General features: G+C 39.9%; 1 protein-coding gene across 8 annotated transcripts in view; it reads right to left on the bottom strand.

The window, feature by feature from the left end:
* The window catches only part of MYT1L (myelin transcription factor 1 like), a 364,482-nt gene that overhangs the window by 319,856 nt on the left and 30,122 nt on the right, over nt 1-14,504 (bottom strand). For all 8 annotated transcript variants that reach the window (XM_066385811.1, XM_066385810.1, XM_066385808.1 and 5 more), the window contains exon 2: nt 10,002-10,094. The gene's annotated coding sequence lies outside the window, so the exon portion shown is untranslated. The remainder of the gene's footprint in view (nt 1-10,001; nt 10,095-14,504) is intronic.

A 14,504-nucleotide genomic window follows, 5' to 3' on the forward strand; every position in this document is an offset into this window, starting at 1 on the left:
AAAATGATATGGAGACCTTTTGGAACACAACCCAAGTGATTATGAAATGAGTGCAGATGCCCGACATTCAGTGCCATGCATGTCCCATGTCTGTATGAAGGGAATGGAAGGGAGAAAAAATACACTCACAGAGTTCACATGCTACAATTTAATCACAACGTAAATGGACTTGTCTTCCAAAACATTTTAGGAGAATCAGGGAAAGGGGCATTTTTAATCACTCATAAAATGAGAAAACCATTAGTTTTTACTTTCAGTAATCCCAACTGTGAGTACTTATGTTCCAGGAGATTTGGGTTTATGTAATTTCTGAGGCTAATGAGAGTAGGCTTTGAAAAAAGGTCTAGTGTGATTAAAGTATACTCTTAAAATGCACAGTAAACATTAACACCAGCTCTAAAATTACTATAGAATATCTTTAATAGTATCACTTTGCATATGTATTTTTAAAAGTCTCCTTACAACCATAGCTTCACAAGACTCATAAAGTACACCATGGTTACACAGGGGAAAATGATAAATTTATCCTCATGTGTGAACATCTCACAGAGTAAGTCCATGGGCAGACTGAAGCCAGGGCCCTGGATGGAGTCAGGGGTCATTCCATTAGCCAGCAGCCTCCATCTGGAGAGCTGTGATCCCAGTTCTGCGCTTCAAGGGGGCTGCAACCAGGAAAGCTGATCGAAATGCAAGGAGACAGTTCAACACTGTCCCAGGAATATAAAAAGCACTATGAAAGAACAACAGCACAGAAGTGCACTGGCCCAGGGTGGTGATAGGGCTGGGGAACCCTGGAGGGGATGTCACCATGAGTGGGCATTTCAGACTGACCTTCAAGCATGACTGGGGTTGCACTGGGCAGAAGTGTCTGGAAATGAAATTTAAAAAAGGTATTCTAATAAGTGTGTGGGTGTGCAGTCATCTGTGTGGTGTATGTGTTGTGTGGTACATGTGTGCATGCATGTGCATGTATATGTGAGTATGCATCTGTATGTATGTGTATGGTATGTGTGTGTGCATGTGTGTATGTATTATACAGCAGAGATGTGAAGCTGATCTTTGTGTTTGGAAATATCAAATAGATCAGCCATGCTATTACAGAAATTCTATCTTAAAGTGTTGGTTGAATCTATAAAGAATAAAGTAAATTTCTTTCAACCCCATTCCACATTCTATAGCTTCTGCTATAAGCTATCTCTGGCTTAAGGTGTGGATTTCCTACCTATGTGATGCTCCAAGCATCAGGACCCCCAACTAGGGACACCCACTGGTCTAGCTATTTTGGATGAGAACAGCAGAGCCTGCAGGGGTGATGGAGTCCTTGAGGCCACAGAGCTACAAGATATGGGCTCAGACACCCAGACTAGTGTGCTTCCCGCTGCACTAAGCTGGTGTCATGGAAGCACAGACGCTGCTCTGGAAGGTCTTTTCCACCTCTCCTCCACATTTCAATCGTCCCATGAATATCCCTCACTCACACACTCACTGCACTTCTGTAGTCTCTAAGATAAATTTTCCAAGCAGTTCAGCACAGGATCATGTCCTTCACATGCTCATCTCAGCTGATTTTTCCACATTTACCTTCTGCATGTAATTAGCATATGCCCCACACCACCATGCTTCGTTCCTCTTGATCCCTAGTAAAGAGGAAGTTCTCTGCCCTGGAAGATCCCTCCTTGTTCTTCAATACCTTCCTGAATAAAGCCTAGCTCCACACTCCCCACTGATCTCCCCTCTCTGACGCTTGTGCTCCCACCGTGGTTTCTACTATCTCAGGTATGTTTTACTCATCTGTGTGCTTGTGGAATGTGAGTGCCCAAGGACCCATGCCTGGGGTTTCATACACACCAGTGTCCAACACACATAGTAGGAGCTCAGCATCTATGTGTTGATGAAAAAAAAAATGTTTTGGGCTTCTTTTAAAAATAATGAATATTTCTATGCATTAAGATTATCTATAATTGAAGTGAGGAGAAGGTGGCCACTGTGCCAGTGAGCCATGTAGTATATGACCTGAAAGCACTGCACAGACTGCCCTGTCCACAGAATGTGACACTCAGAGCCCAGACACCCCCACCCCGCCAGATACCAGGAGGCTGCCTTTCACCTCTGAGGGCATCCACCATGATTAGGTAGACCTGAGCACTAACTAGTCCAGCATCACTATACTTTAGTTGAGACATAGGTAACTGGTGCCTAATTGAGATTTGTCTATTCCTCCTAGAAGAATTATTTAATTTGAAATATAGATGAGATAGGTTTTGAAATTTACAAATGTCATTTAATTTAAAAAGCCATTTTGCAACAACACAGGGAGAGGCCTCCTCAAATCTGAGGACAGAGCAAGGAAGAGTAAAGGAAATCAAGAAGACACCAACGGTCACTGTTGTTTGTTGATTTCCACATCCCCTTGCTCATCTTGACATCTTCTTATTCTAAATGCTCCAAATGCTAGAGGTCCTTTGCAAAGATCACATGAGCCACCAAGCCACAGAAGAGTTTGGAAAGGCAAAATTTAACATGACAATTCAGTCATCTTAGAAACTATTTCCCTTTCATATTATGCCTCCACCCCTTTTTTTTACCTCTTGTTCATGACTATTTCTTTCCTACATATCAGAATCCCAGGGCTGTTTAACCATATCTTTCAAGGAAATCCTCCCAGCTCTGCCCATCAAAATGAACACCCCTTCCCGGGAGCTCTTCTAACACTTGTTCATGGCACCAAGTATTTCTGTCTGCCCTGGTCTCACCTGCTGAATCTTGATGAACTTCCCAGAAAGCTTGGTCTTCGTTCATCTCCTTACCCCTCCTTAGCTGGCACAGCAATCTGTACAACACCGGTGCTCAAACATAAACCATGTAGAAGTCACTTTAGTCATCTTTCAGCAACTGAAATGATGCCTGGATTCCTATAGGTTATACCTATGATCCCAACTTGGAGGGAAGGAGAAAACAGACCTCACATGGAGAAAAGATGATAAAAATGGAGAAAATAATGAACATCCACTGTTCTATATACTTTCATATTTCTAAACTGTTGTTTATCAGCAGAATTGAGTTCTTTAGAAAATACAATTGTCCAAATTCCCAATATAAATTCCTTTTTTTTTTCAAGTGAGAGGAGGGGAGACAGAGAGACAGACTCCCGCATGCACCCCAACCAGGATCCACCTGGTAACCCCATCTAGAGCCAATGCTCAAATCAACCCAGCTATTCTTAGCACCTGAGGCTGACACACTTGGACCAACCATGCTATCCTCAGTGCCCAGGGCTGACACTTGAACCAATCAAGCCACTGGCTGCGAGAGGGAAAGAGAGAGAGGAAGGGGAGAAAGAGGGGCAGGGAGGCGATAGTTACATCTCCTATGTGCCCTGACTGGAAATTGAACCCAGGACATCCACATGCTGGGCCAATGCTCTAACTACTGAACCAACTGGCCGGGGAAAACTTGTTTTTTAGAATAGCTATGAGTTAGGGTTTGAACAATGTGAAAAAGATAGTGTAGTAGGGTTAATGATGAAACTATAGAGTTATTACCATTCAAGTGTTATATAAGGGTAGAATATAAATGACTATTCAACAATTGTAATTATTGAAAAATGCAGTTATTTACCTTTTGCAACAGAAAAAGAAAATAATTAAGTACTCAAGATACAGTTAATGTTGTGGCTAATCTGTCTAATCTATTAAGCTATATTATTTTGAAAAAGTATCATATATGTATATTCTTAGCAGGCCCATTTTGTAGCATTTCTTTAAATATCTTTAGAAATATAAGCGACATACAAGTCACAAAATGTCACTAATTATTAGATCAATTCCGCTTTTGATTTTAAAATAGAAAGGTAACTATTAGTTGCAAATGCTTTTCATATAAAAAAACATAAGGGCTTTTTCTACAAGCAATTGCTAATACAAGAAAGTCTAAGTGGAAAATGAATGCAAAATCCACTGTATGTTGGGGCTCTGCCATGCATGAGGCACACCTGCTGGTTCACATGACACCTCGTGCCATCTCCACAAGGATCCTATGGAGTCCAGACTTCTCAACAACATTTACACACGAGGAAACTGAGGAACAGAGAGGAACTTTATGTCATTTTCAGAGGTAAGAGGTTGGATTATTCCCACCAGTCTGGTACTAGGGGTGCCTCTTCAGTTACTATGTTATGCAGTTTCCCATTCATTGGTACATTTTAATGTGGAAAACTTTAAACAAATATAAAAATGGATGAAAGAATATAATAAATCCCATTTACTCATCAATCAGTTATATTTGGTCAATGTATTTCTACATTATTTTGAAGAAAAGTCCAGAAATCATATAATTTTATCTAGACATCTTTCAGCATGCACCTCTAAATTATAAGAAGCTTGTTTTTAGAGAGCCATTATATTATTATAATTCTAAGAAACTAGCAATAAGTCCTTAATGCCATGTAGTTAATAGTTTAAAGAGGTTAAATAGTTGATGCTTGAAATTTTAATGCATGAGGTCCCAACCTTTAGTCAGATGAAATGTTTTTTTCTGGCTGTATTTTAATAGCTGAGTTTCATATAAAAGGAGATACATCAGGATGGTGGGGAAAATGTATGGAATCAAGTGCCACCTTGAGGCAGAGAGCCAGGTTGTGCAAAGGAAGACAGACACAATATAGGACCTTACAATGTCAGAGGACAGGTCTCTTGTTCTTATTCTAATCTCATCACATGTCCCTTGGAAAGCATGGGGCTGTGCCCACCGTTCACTGTGTACACAGTTCCCTGGAGGCCATCTCTGAGTTCCCTATCCCTCATCCCCAGCACTGTGACTATGGTGTCAGTGGAAGGAGACAGCTCTGGATTGTCTTGGCTGTCAACATTGACCCAAGCCACTTAAAAATGACCGTTAAGATAAAAGCTATCTCTGGAGGGACCTTTGTTTTCAGGCCTCTGTAGTCATTTAATATTTCTTAGTATCTTGACAGTTGTGACGGTGTAGGCCCCATTACGGGTTTCTGGTCTGGACAGATGACAAACTTCTTTTGTTCTATGGCTGAGATGTTCTAAGGGCTAAGAGTATTTACTTTCCCTATTATTTCAGGGCTACTCCTGAATGGGAATGCAGTCTAAAGTGTGGAGAAAAATAATTCCTCTTCAATATCAAAATACACATCTTATTGTCATGATTAAGCATTCAACATAAAATAAGCAGGAGAGAGATAGGAGAGAGGTAGGGAGGGGAGAGAGGTGGGGGAGAGGAGAAAGGGAGGGAAAGAGGAAGAGAGGGAAAAAGGGAGAAAAGGAAGAGGGGAGGGAGGGAGGGAGGAAGGGAGGGAGGGAGGGAGGGAAGGAGGCAGTAAGACTCTTCCTCAAACTTCTTTGACACCTAGCTCCATGGCCAGGTTGCCTTTTCTGTCCATTTAATTATACCTCCAAGTTCACTAGCTGTTAGTTTCGAACTGAGAAAAGGTCTTTACTGCATGCCCCTCTGAATGATCTATGCTTATGAGGGCTATTTATTTACATCCTCAAATTACCAGACTCTGGACACAAGGCACTGATATTTCCTTTCGTCCATTTCTTCTAATCAGTGAATATAAACTGTGAAGATTAAGTAGATAGCTATTGTTTACTGACTGTACTTATAATGTTTACCTATCAAAGAAGCAGAGACCAGCATGTAGCATCAAGTCAAGAATGGGGATAAGAGGCCAATGAAACAAAAGCTTTGATATGGTAAATTTTATAGAATTTGAAATTGATAAGATGTAAAAAGTAGTAATAATAAGTACCAGGAAAGGGGAGAATACGGAAATAAAAAATATAATCATTCACAAAATCTAAAAAGACAATATTTATGAACAACTAAACACATCCATGAACTAAAATAGAGAGTATTAGTTTTTCTAAGAAGGTTCATTTTATAAAAGGATTTCATATACCTAGTTCACAATGTTTATAGATTCATGTGTTTTTGTTCTTTTTATATTTTTGTATGTCCCAGTTGCCTGCTATTAAGTATTTACCACTAAGACAACCAAGCATTCCAGAAAACTCCTTGCAGTTCAGGGTTTGGAGCAGGAAAGTCTTTCACCCCTGCCCACAGTGCAGTCCAGAGATGGACAGACAGTTAAGGCTCAGGTGAGTTAAATCCTGGCTCTCTTTAATTTGTGTACAGAAGCGCAGCACAGGAAGAACTAGAACGATCACAGACGTGTCATTAGAGACCGAGACTGAGACCACCCACATCCTCATCTACCCAATCACTGCGCACAGATGTGAAATTGGACCATGAAGATGGCTGATGGGAAAAATACTGATTCATTGGCAAAGTGGAGCTCTATGGAGACCCTGGACCACCAGGAGGACAAATAAGTGGGTCCTAGAGCAAATTAATCCTGAAACATTGTTGGGGGGGGGTACAGAATGACAAAACTGAAGCTGTCCTACTTTGGGTATATCATGAGAAAGCAGAGTTCTGTGGAAAAGACATTAATGTTGGAAAAACAGAGGACAGTAGAAAAAGAGGAAGACTCAATGTGAGACAGAATCACTCCATAAAAGAAGCCATACAACGAATCTACAGGAGCTGAGTAGGGCTGTTGAGGACAGGACATTGTGGACACCCCTCATTCACAGGATCACTGGCTTTCTCCTCTTTAATATGGAGATAATCATTTTTCCTACCTTGGAGAGCTGTCAGGCTCACAGGACACAGTTCTACCACCGTGCAATTTGTGACCACACACATGCTGCATGTGTGAAAGGCACCCTCTGGAAAACAGACCCACAGCCTAAGCAGCATCAGAGCTATGTCATCTAGAGCCCAGGCCTTAAACACAAGATTCCAGCCTGCAGCTGTGAGTCAGAGTCCTGCAGAGAGTACTGTATCCTGCATTTCATAGATAGATGAAGTAACCAACACCCAATGTAACTGAGTGGCTTCCTGAAAGTAGCTGAACAAGACAGATGTTTTAGGTTCCCCCATTTTTATTTCAAGTTTACCTTTTATATCAAATTCACATACCATGGCAAGGCTTCTTGGGTCACAATCACTAATAGTTTTGGGCAAGTGACTTCTGTTTGCATTTTAACACAGTCATTGATAATTTGTACAAAGGTGGGGGGACAGCTCTGTCTTCTTGGTCATTTGAGGAAAACTCTCCCACTAGCTCATGAGTGTGATCCAAAATTGAGGTCAAATGTATTACTTTATAGAAATTTATCAGGCTTAGTATAGTAGCAGTTTACCTAGACTAGGGTTAGTTATTTAACATATATTTAGCAAAATATAACTACTATCAAATATTTGAAATGCTGTTCTATGAAACAGAAATTAGTCCTTAGCAGCTAGAACAGTATCTAGCTAACCACAGCAGATTCTTAAAACATATCCTTTGAATTGGATTCAGTTGAACTGATCTCATACTAAATCTCTCCAGAGGCTAAAATTAGGAATAACTGATATATAATATAAAATCTTAATTTCACATAAAAATATTATGAATAATATTTCAACCATTAACACAAAACAATAATTAGAATTAACTGCCTTGCTGGATAGTAGGCTATTCATTTCTGGAAATACTCAAGAATTCAAAAAAACCCCTCCTTTTCACAGTTCAGTGGGGTGGGGACCAGAAGTGTTTGTGCAGCACACACTACAGTGCAGTAAATGAAGACAATACAACTTTCTCTAATGATGGTGGGTCCTGAAATACTCAGGATTAGGCATCAAGAATAAACATGGCCACTGTATTCAATGGCTAATAATGAGATTTTATTTCTAAAGCAAATTTGTTACAGGGTTTTCATTCTGTATATATATAGCTAGCACTCTATGTAAGTGTAGATTCTTTTACTAAAGGTGAACACCTCAAAAGCATGTGCCAGGTCATATCCACTCACATGTCAACAGTATCTAGGCTAAGGTCTCACTCACAGTAGGTACTTTGTACACTGAATTACTATCTGAACAAGTGAATGAAAGTATAACACCTGGAACTGAGTTCTTGGGAATTCATAACATATAGATAAAAATAAATTTTAGTCTTTTAAACCTCATTCTATGAGACTACTTTTTCTTAAAGTCAAATTCATGAAAGCTGTATATGGAAGGGCAAACCATACAAACACCAATGGTTAGCTGCTCTGTTTAGAGTTTAAGGACATGCAGTCACATGACAGGACTTAAGAATGAGGAGCATGTTAAAAGCATTATCTTTCTCAAAAGGCTTAAAATGTAACATATTCTTTGACCTGGATACTGTACTATGAATTTATGTTATGGAAATAATTAACAGAGTTAAAAGTTTTAGGTAAACTATTCGTCATTAAAACCTTTTTTATATAAAGCAAAATTTAAAAAAAAAAAAGCCAGCCAATAAAATTACAAAGTAAGATTTTAAAATATTTTTTGCATAACTATAAAGCAGAATACTATATACCATGAAAAATAATGTTACAGAAATATACTTATTGATACAGAAAGAGATGCATGATGTATAAAGGACAAAAAGGAGTAAAGAACAAATGTATAGTATGACTCACCTTAATTTAAAACTTAATGTGCAAAGAAGACAATTGTGAAGAATTTTAAACTGACATATTAATTGCAATTATCTCTGAATTATGGTATTTTCAGTGTTTTAATTTTATTATTATATGTGTATACATATGCATTCCAAAATTCTAATTTTTTCCTACAATGGGCATATAGTAATCACGTAAATAAAACAAAAGTTAAAAAACAGTCTATCTGGCAATTCACTCTCAGTGGGAATGACAACATGCAGGAGATGAGTTTCTGATGCTCTGCCACTAAAGGTAAAGGAGAGTAAGAAGATAGTGCCTTGAAAAATGTACAGTAATTATGTAGTAAATAGAGAAAACAGGTCCAAGAGATTGGTTCATTCTTCACAATCTCGATGGGGATTACACTTGTCTTACTGGTGAGCACACCAGTCCCAGTCCCACCCATTCATCACAACAACAGAGAGCAGAGGTACAGAAAAGTCACATGTGTACTTCAAGGTCACAGAATAGGAACAGAGGTCTCCAACACATGGGTCAAGGTAATGCTACTCATTAATAGCGTTGAAAGTATTGAAATTACATCTCAGGATAGATTTTAAAAGGGATACAAATGACTGCCTAGGGTGTGCCACCATGAAGAAAGGAAACTGTGGTGTCAAAAAATGACTGCAATTCTGGGTGAATTCTTGGAAGACAGTGTGACCTGGGCCAGTTGTCCATCTCCTTCGGCCCTGGTGTCCTTATGTCTACAGGGTTTGGCAATATTACCTTTTCAAGGGTACATTGAGGATTGAAAATGATAGTGAGCAGAAAATTACACAAAGTAGCTCTGACACAAAGCAAACACGTAATGCATGCTAAACGTTATTAATGATTTGCCTCTCCATGAATAAATCATTAAAGAGGAATTTTACAAAAGAATAACAGATTTCAAAAAGTGTCACTTTCAACCCTCTACACTCTGAGTCTGGCAGATGCTCCATCTGAGGGACAACGGAAATGTCAGAATGCATGGGTTATACGCAAAGGCTCATTCAGTACTGCCCCCAAGTAGTTTTTAGAGTTTTTATTTAAAGAATCTGAGTAGAAGTGTCTGAAATCTGTACAGAACCATGTAAATATCAGAAATGAAAAAAGTGAAAAACACTGTGTGACAATATAAATATGATTTTGGGTTAAGGCCCTCAGCTTGATCTGGTATGCTTCTGAAATATTTAGATTACATACCATGCTCTCATCAGTGTAAAGATAACACAAAAAATCATAGCTAACATATCACCCTAACGTGCATATTTAATCAACTAAAAAATAAAGCACAACTGAAGCATCTAAATATCAAAAGCAAGAAACAATTGTAGAAAAGAATGCTTTCTCCATCGGCCTAATTCAACATCAGGCATCACAGCACTCTGAGTTCCCCATTTTCAGGTAACCTTTATGATGCTAACATAAGTACAAGGCCCGTCTGTATTAACATACCGCATTCTGTGAGTCTTCAAACGTCAACGTGGATCAGACAGTATCCAGCAGGCATCTGCACGGAGCTTAGCCTCGGCCTCCACGGGAGCTTCTCTGCAAGTAAGAGAGGACAGAGCAGTGGTTAGCGGACCTGAGAGCATCCCCCTGACTCAGTGGGAATGGATGTTTTCCAACGTGAAAGCTATTCTCCTTGAGCCAGCAGAGGCTGTGTACACAGGTATTACTCACTGTGTTTCAGCTGAGAAGCTACATAGTCCAGGAGCTACATGTCCCTGTTGTCTCTCCTCAGAGCTGCAGTGCTTTTGAAATAAAAGTCTGTTCTTTAATAAAAATTACACAATAAGGCCAGGTGTGTGAAACTTGAGTCCGTCCCTAGGTCTCTGGCCTACAAAGACCACCCACAAAGGGAGATGAGTCAGACTGAGCTCCAGTGCCAGGGCACTGTCTGCTTGTCAGGTGGTGGTTACCTCTGTCAACAGAAGGGTCTGGACTGTGGGAGAGCACTCCAGAATCAAACATGGCTGTGCCTGCAGAACCAACAGATCGCTTACCTAAGGCCACATCAGGACAAAGAAAGAATGCGAAGAGAAAGGACATTTCTGATATTCCCTATTTTCTAGGTTTACAAGGGGAAACTGGGTAATTGAGGAAAAGGAAAAGAATTCATTTGGAACATGAGTTCAACTTTTTCTAACCACCAACCATATTCACTCTAATTTTAGCAGTTCTGTGGGAGGAGAGAATGAAACATGAAATTCTATGCTCTCCACTTTGCATATCCCTTACCTCTACCTGGAATGCCCTCATTCTCTGGGACTTCACAGCCTGCCCAGAGTCACTCTTTCTACTTTGTGTGACAATGGTGAAAAGAGTAAGAATCTTCATATTAAGAACGGCACAAACAATAACTACCAAACAATATTTAGTAATAACTACCATTACTAAATATCTAACTGAGAAGTCAGATGCTATTAGATACTGTAGCCCGTTATCTCATTTAATCTCAAAGGCAGGAAATATAGTTCCCATGTTCTATGGGCTCAGATGCTAAGGAGCTCTCTGAGACACAGAGCTGGAGCATGGCTAGCAGGACTCAGGCCAGTACTTTCTGACTCTAGAGTCCTTTCTGTGTCTCGAGGATGCCTGACAATTTCTCAGACCCTCCAACACTTAAACCCTATGTCCTTCACTGTTACTGAAGAAAACATCTAACATTTTTGAATGTGCTCTGGGTCACATGCAGAAACATACCCTTTTGCAGACAGAGTCGGTGACTCAGCCACAACAATATCATCATTACTAAAATGTGGAGACCATTTTAGATCATTCGAAATCAAATTAAACATATGTACACTTTTAAAAGAAGTAATGCAGATATCAAGTTTCTGATTATTTCTAATAAGGGGGGGGGGAACTAAAACAAAGAACCCATTAGAAGATACTTAGGAGAATTTCGGGCCTTGACATCTTACTTCATAACTGAAAATAACAGTAAATCTAGTTTCTACTTGGGTAGATACACTTTCCTATTATAAGTTACAAAATAAAGGTCTTAATGGTTTTAAGTGGACCAAATGGGTCCCTGCACATGGGCAGAGCCAGCGAAGCCATCTGTGTTTGACACTGAGATAGCAGACCAAGTGCCTCAGTGCAGGCTGCAGAGAGCTGTGCCAGCACACCCACAGCCCTGCTCTTCCTCCCTCATCTGAATGGCTGTCTGCAGTATGGGGACAGGGGTGCCTCAGATACTGAGGGCAGACAGGGAAGGGGCTAATCAGAAGAACAGACATGGTGTCAAAAACAACTCTGCTGAGAGTGATTGTCTACTGTACTAAGAGAAGTTTATGGCAAACTAACAGAATTAATGCTCATGTAATCAAGTAGGAAAGATAGTTACAGACATGAGTCTGTATGTACGTGTATGTGTGTGTACACATGCACACTCATTTTATCTAAAATCACCATTGCTTTCATTGTCAACCTGGCTCTAGTGCTCAATATTGGACTTGCAACCTGTACAGATGCTCAAAAGAGTTTTAAAGAACCATGAAACTAGCAGGAGCCAGCCCCAATATTTTCATTTTATTTTAAAATATAATTTAATCACTACAGATGGGAAACAAATATAGCAGAATTTCAAAATAACACTTTGACTTTCTCCTTTGTAAAATGAGAGTAAAATGGGAGAGAAATGGGAGAGTAAAAAGGGGAGTTAGACAATCCTTAAGATCCTTTCTGATCTCTGCAATTAAGCTTTAGTTATCAGTAAGTTCGGGAAGTTGGTCTTCACATAAATATTCTAGTTAATGAATAGTTACTTCATATTGTCTTTTAAACTAATAAAATCATAGCTGTTTGTACATCAATATCACCTCTTTCAAACAGAGAAGTGATACAATTCAGTATCAACTCTGGAACTTAAAACACTAGAGATTTAAGTAGAGTGATACCAGAACTCTCTGGTAGATGCATAGTCCACACTAAAATATTTACTTAGCCCCTTCTGTAGCCTTCCCAAAACAGAAATCAGATTTTCAGATATATGATTTGGTATTGTTTTAAAACTAATAGCTTCTTAAATCAAAATTAGTTGATAACAAAAGCTATTTTCTTTAAGATAATTAGAAAACCTCCTACCCTTTCACTGAAGCTCTAGGCTTATTCTTGTCCTTATGCAGCATTCTGTGGTCCTGATGTGAGAGGCAGGCTGAAATTCCTTACTCCCTGAGGGAGCCCATGGAGAGACTTGTCTGGGCATACAGAATCCTCCACTGACAAGTGTGGCATCAACATCAAGAAGGGTGACTATTCGGTTCCTTACCCCCGAGAAAACCCTGGTAGGTGCTACTGCCTGGCTAATGAAGGCATATGCTATCTCATGCTGGCAGATTGGCTCGACCTCTTTTGCATATGAGTCTAAAAATCTGTTTCTTCATGTACTTGTTTATTTACACACGCATTTTTCAGACTAATATTTTTTTCCAGCCACACTTCAAGTATGATATAGTATAGTTAAGTTGCTCATACTCTTAATTTTTAAAAATGCACTATTTATTATTTTCTTCACATTAGTTTAATTTATGAGCTAATTTCCACATATACCTTATTTAAAAATGGACTATAAGAGGTAAATACAAAATGTCTTCAAATATATGAACATTCAGCAACAGTCAATGGCAACAATTATCAAACAATCCTACTAAGCCGCTAATGGCTATGCTAACTTGGGCAGCCACCTTTCTGCTAAGACTGGACTCAGAAGACCTCCTGGGCCATTGCCTGATGCTCTGCAATGGGAGTTTAACTCTCATTGGTACCACCACAGAAACACAAGCAGGCTCCATGAAGAGAACTGAAAACCCTCTCAAAACGGAGCGAGCAGATGACTGACATTTTACAGCACTTGATAGCTGAGAACTGTGTGTCTTTCTTAGCAGTCTGAGATAAAAAAAATGAGACTTATATGTAGATCCAATTAATTGCCTACAGAGTCATCAATCCCCAAACCCCAAGCTCACCTGCATCACAGCATAAACACAGCCTCACTCTAACCCCAGTGCCAACAGAGTCCCAGGAGGTGGAGGAAAGGAGAGGGGAAGTTTGCTCCCGGGGGAAGACCTCCCCAGGTTGTGTTCAGGATCTCCAGGGTGAGACAGGGTATTTTTGTACCGACAATGGCTTGGCAACCCACCATCACAATCACGCATGAGTGATCATGTCAGTCACCCAATCACAAATTACAGTACACAGGCAAAAAGGCTCCTCTGCTCACTCTGGAATCCCTTTCTTGGACTCATTTCCTCAACTGTAAAACAGGAACTTTGAACACTTGTCTTTAAGTCATGTTCCCTACCTTCAAGTGTCCCAGCTCACCTCCGAGACTGAACGAATGTTGTTATGTGCCCAGGAGGCAAGCTAAGGCAGAATCCAGGTGGGCAGGTCCAGAGCCCTGGCTTGTACTTTAGCTGCTTTGATTTTTCTAAAGCATCATTCTCTGACAGAGAGGGAGAAAAACAGGATAGTGTTCAGCCCTGGATGCATGTTAGAGTCCCCTGGGGAGCTTTTAAAACACATTGAGGGCCACCTGCAGAGACTTGGATTTAATTGGTCTGAAGTGAAGCCCGGACATCGGTATTTCTTCTTCTGTAAATTCTATTCATTGGGATAACACTGATTAATAATGATGTAAATTTCAGGTGCACAACCCTATACAATACAACATCTATATCCTCTATTGTGTGATCATCACCCTAAGCCTAGTCTCCTTATCTCTATATATTTGACCCCTTTTTACCCTCTTCATAAAAAGCTCCCTGGGTGATCCTAACATGCAAGCAGAGCTGAGAACCACTGGCTCAAAAGAAAGGCTCAAAATCTCATCTAGCTAAAGAACCCCAGATCTGAATCAGTACACTGCCATTTCCTAACAGCATGAGCTTCACAATTCAACAAGCTCCTCCATTAGTGCAATAAAGATACAGTGATAACCATACCTGCCATAGT

Source organism: Saccopteryx leptura, chromosome 5, assembly GCF_036850995.1.
Source record: "Saccopteryx leptura isolate mSacLep1 chromosome 5, mSacLep1_pri_phased_curated, whole genome shotgun sequence".
NCBI classification, from domain to species: Eukaryota; Metazoa; Chordata; class Mammalia; order Chiroptera; family Emballonuridae; genus Saccopteryx; species Saccopteryx leptura.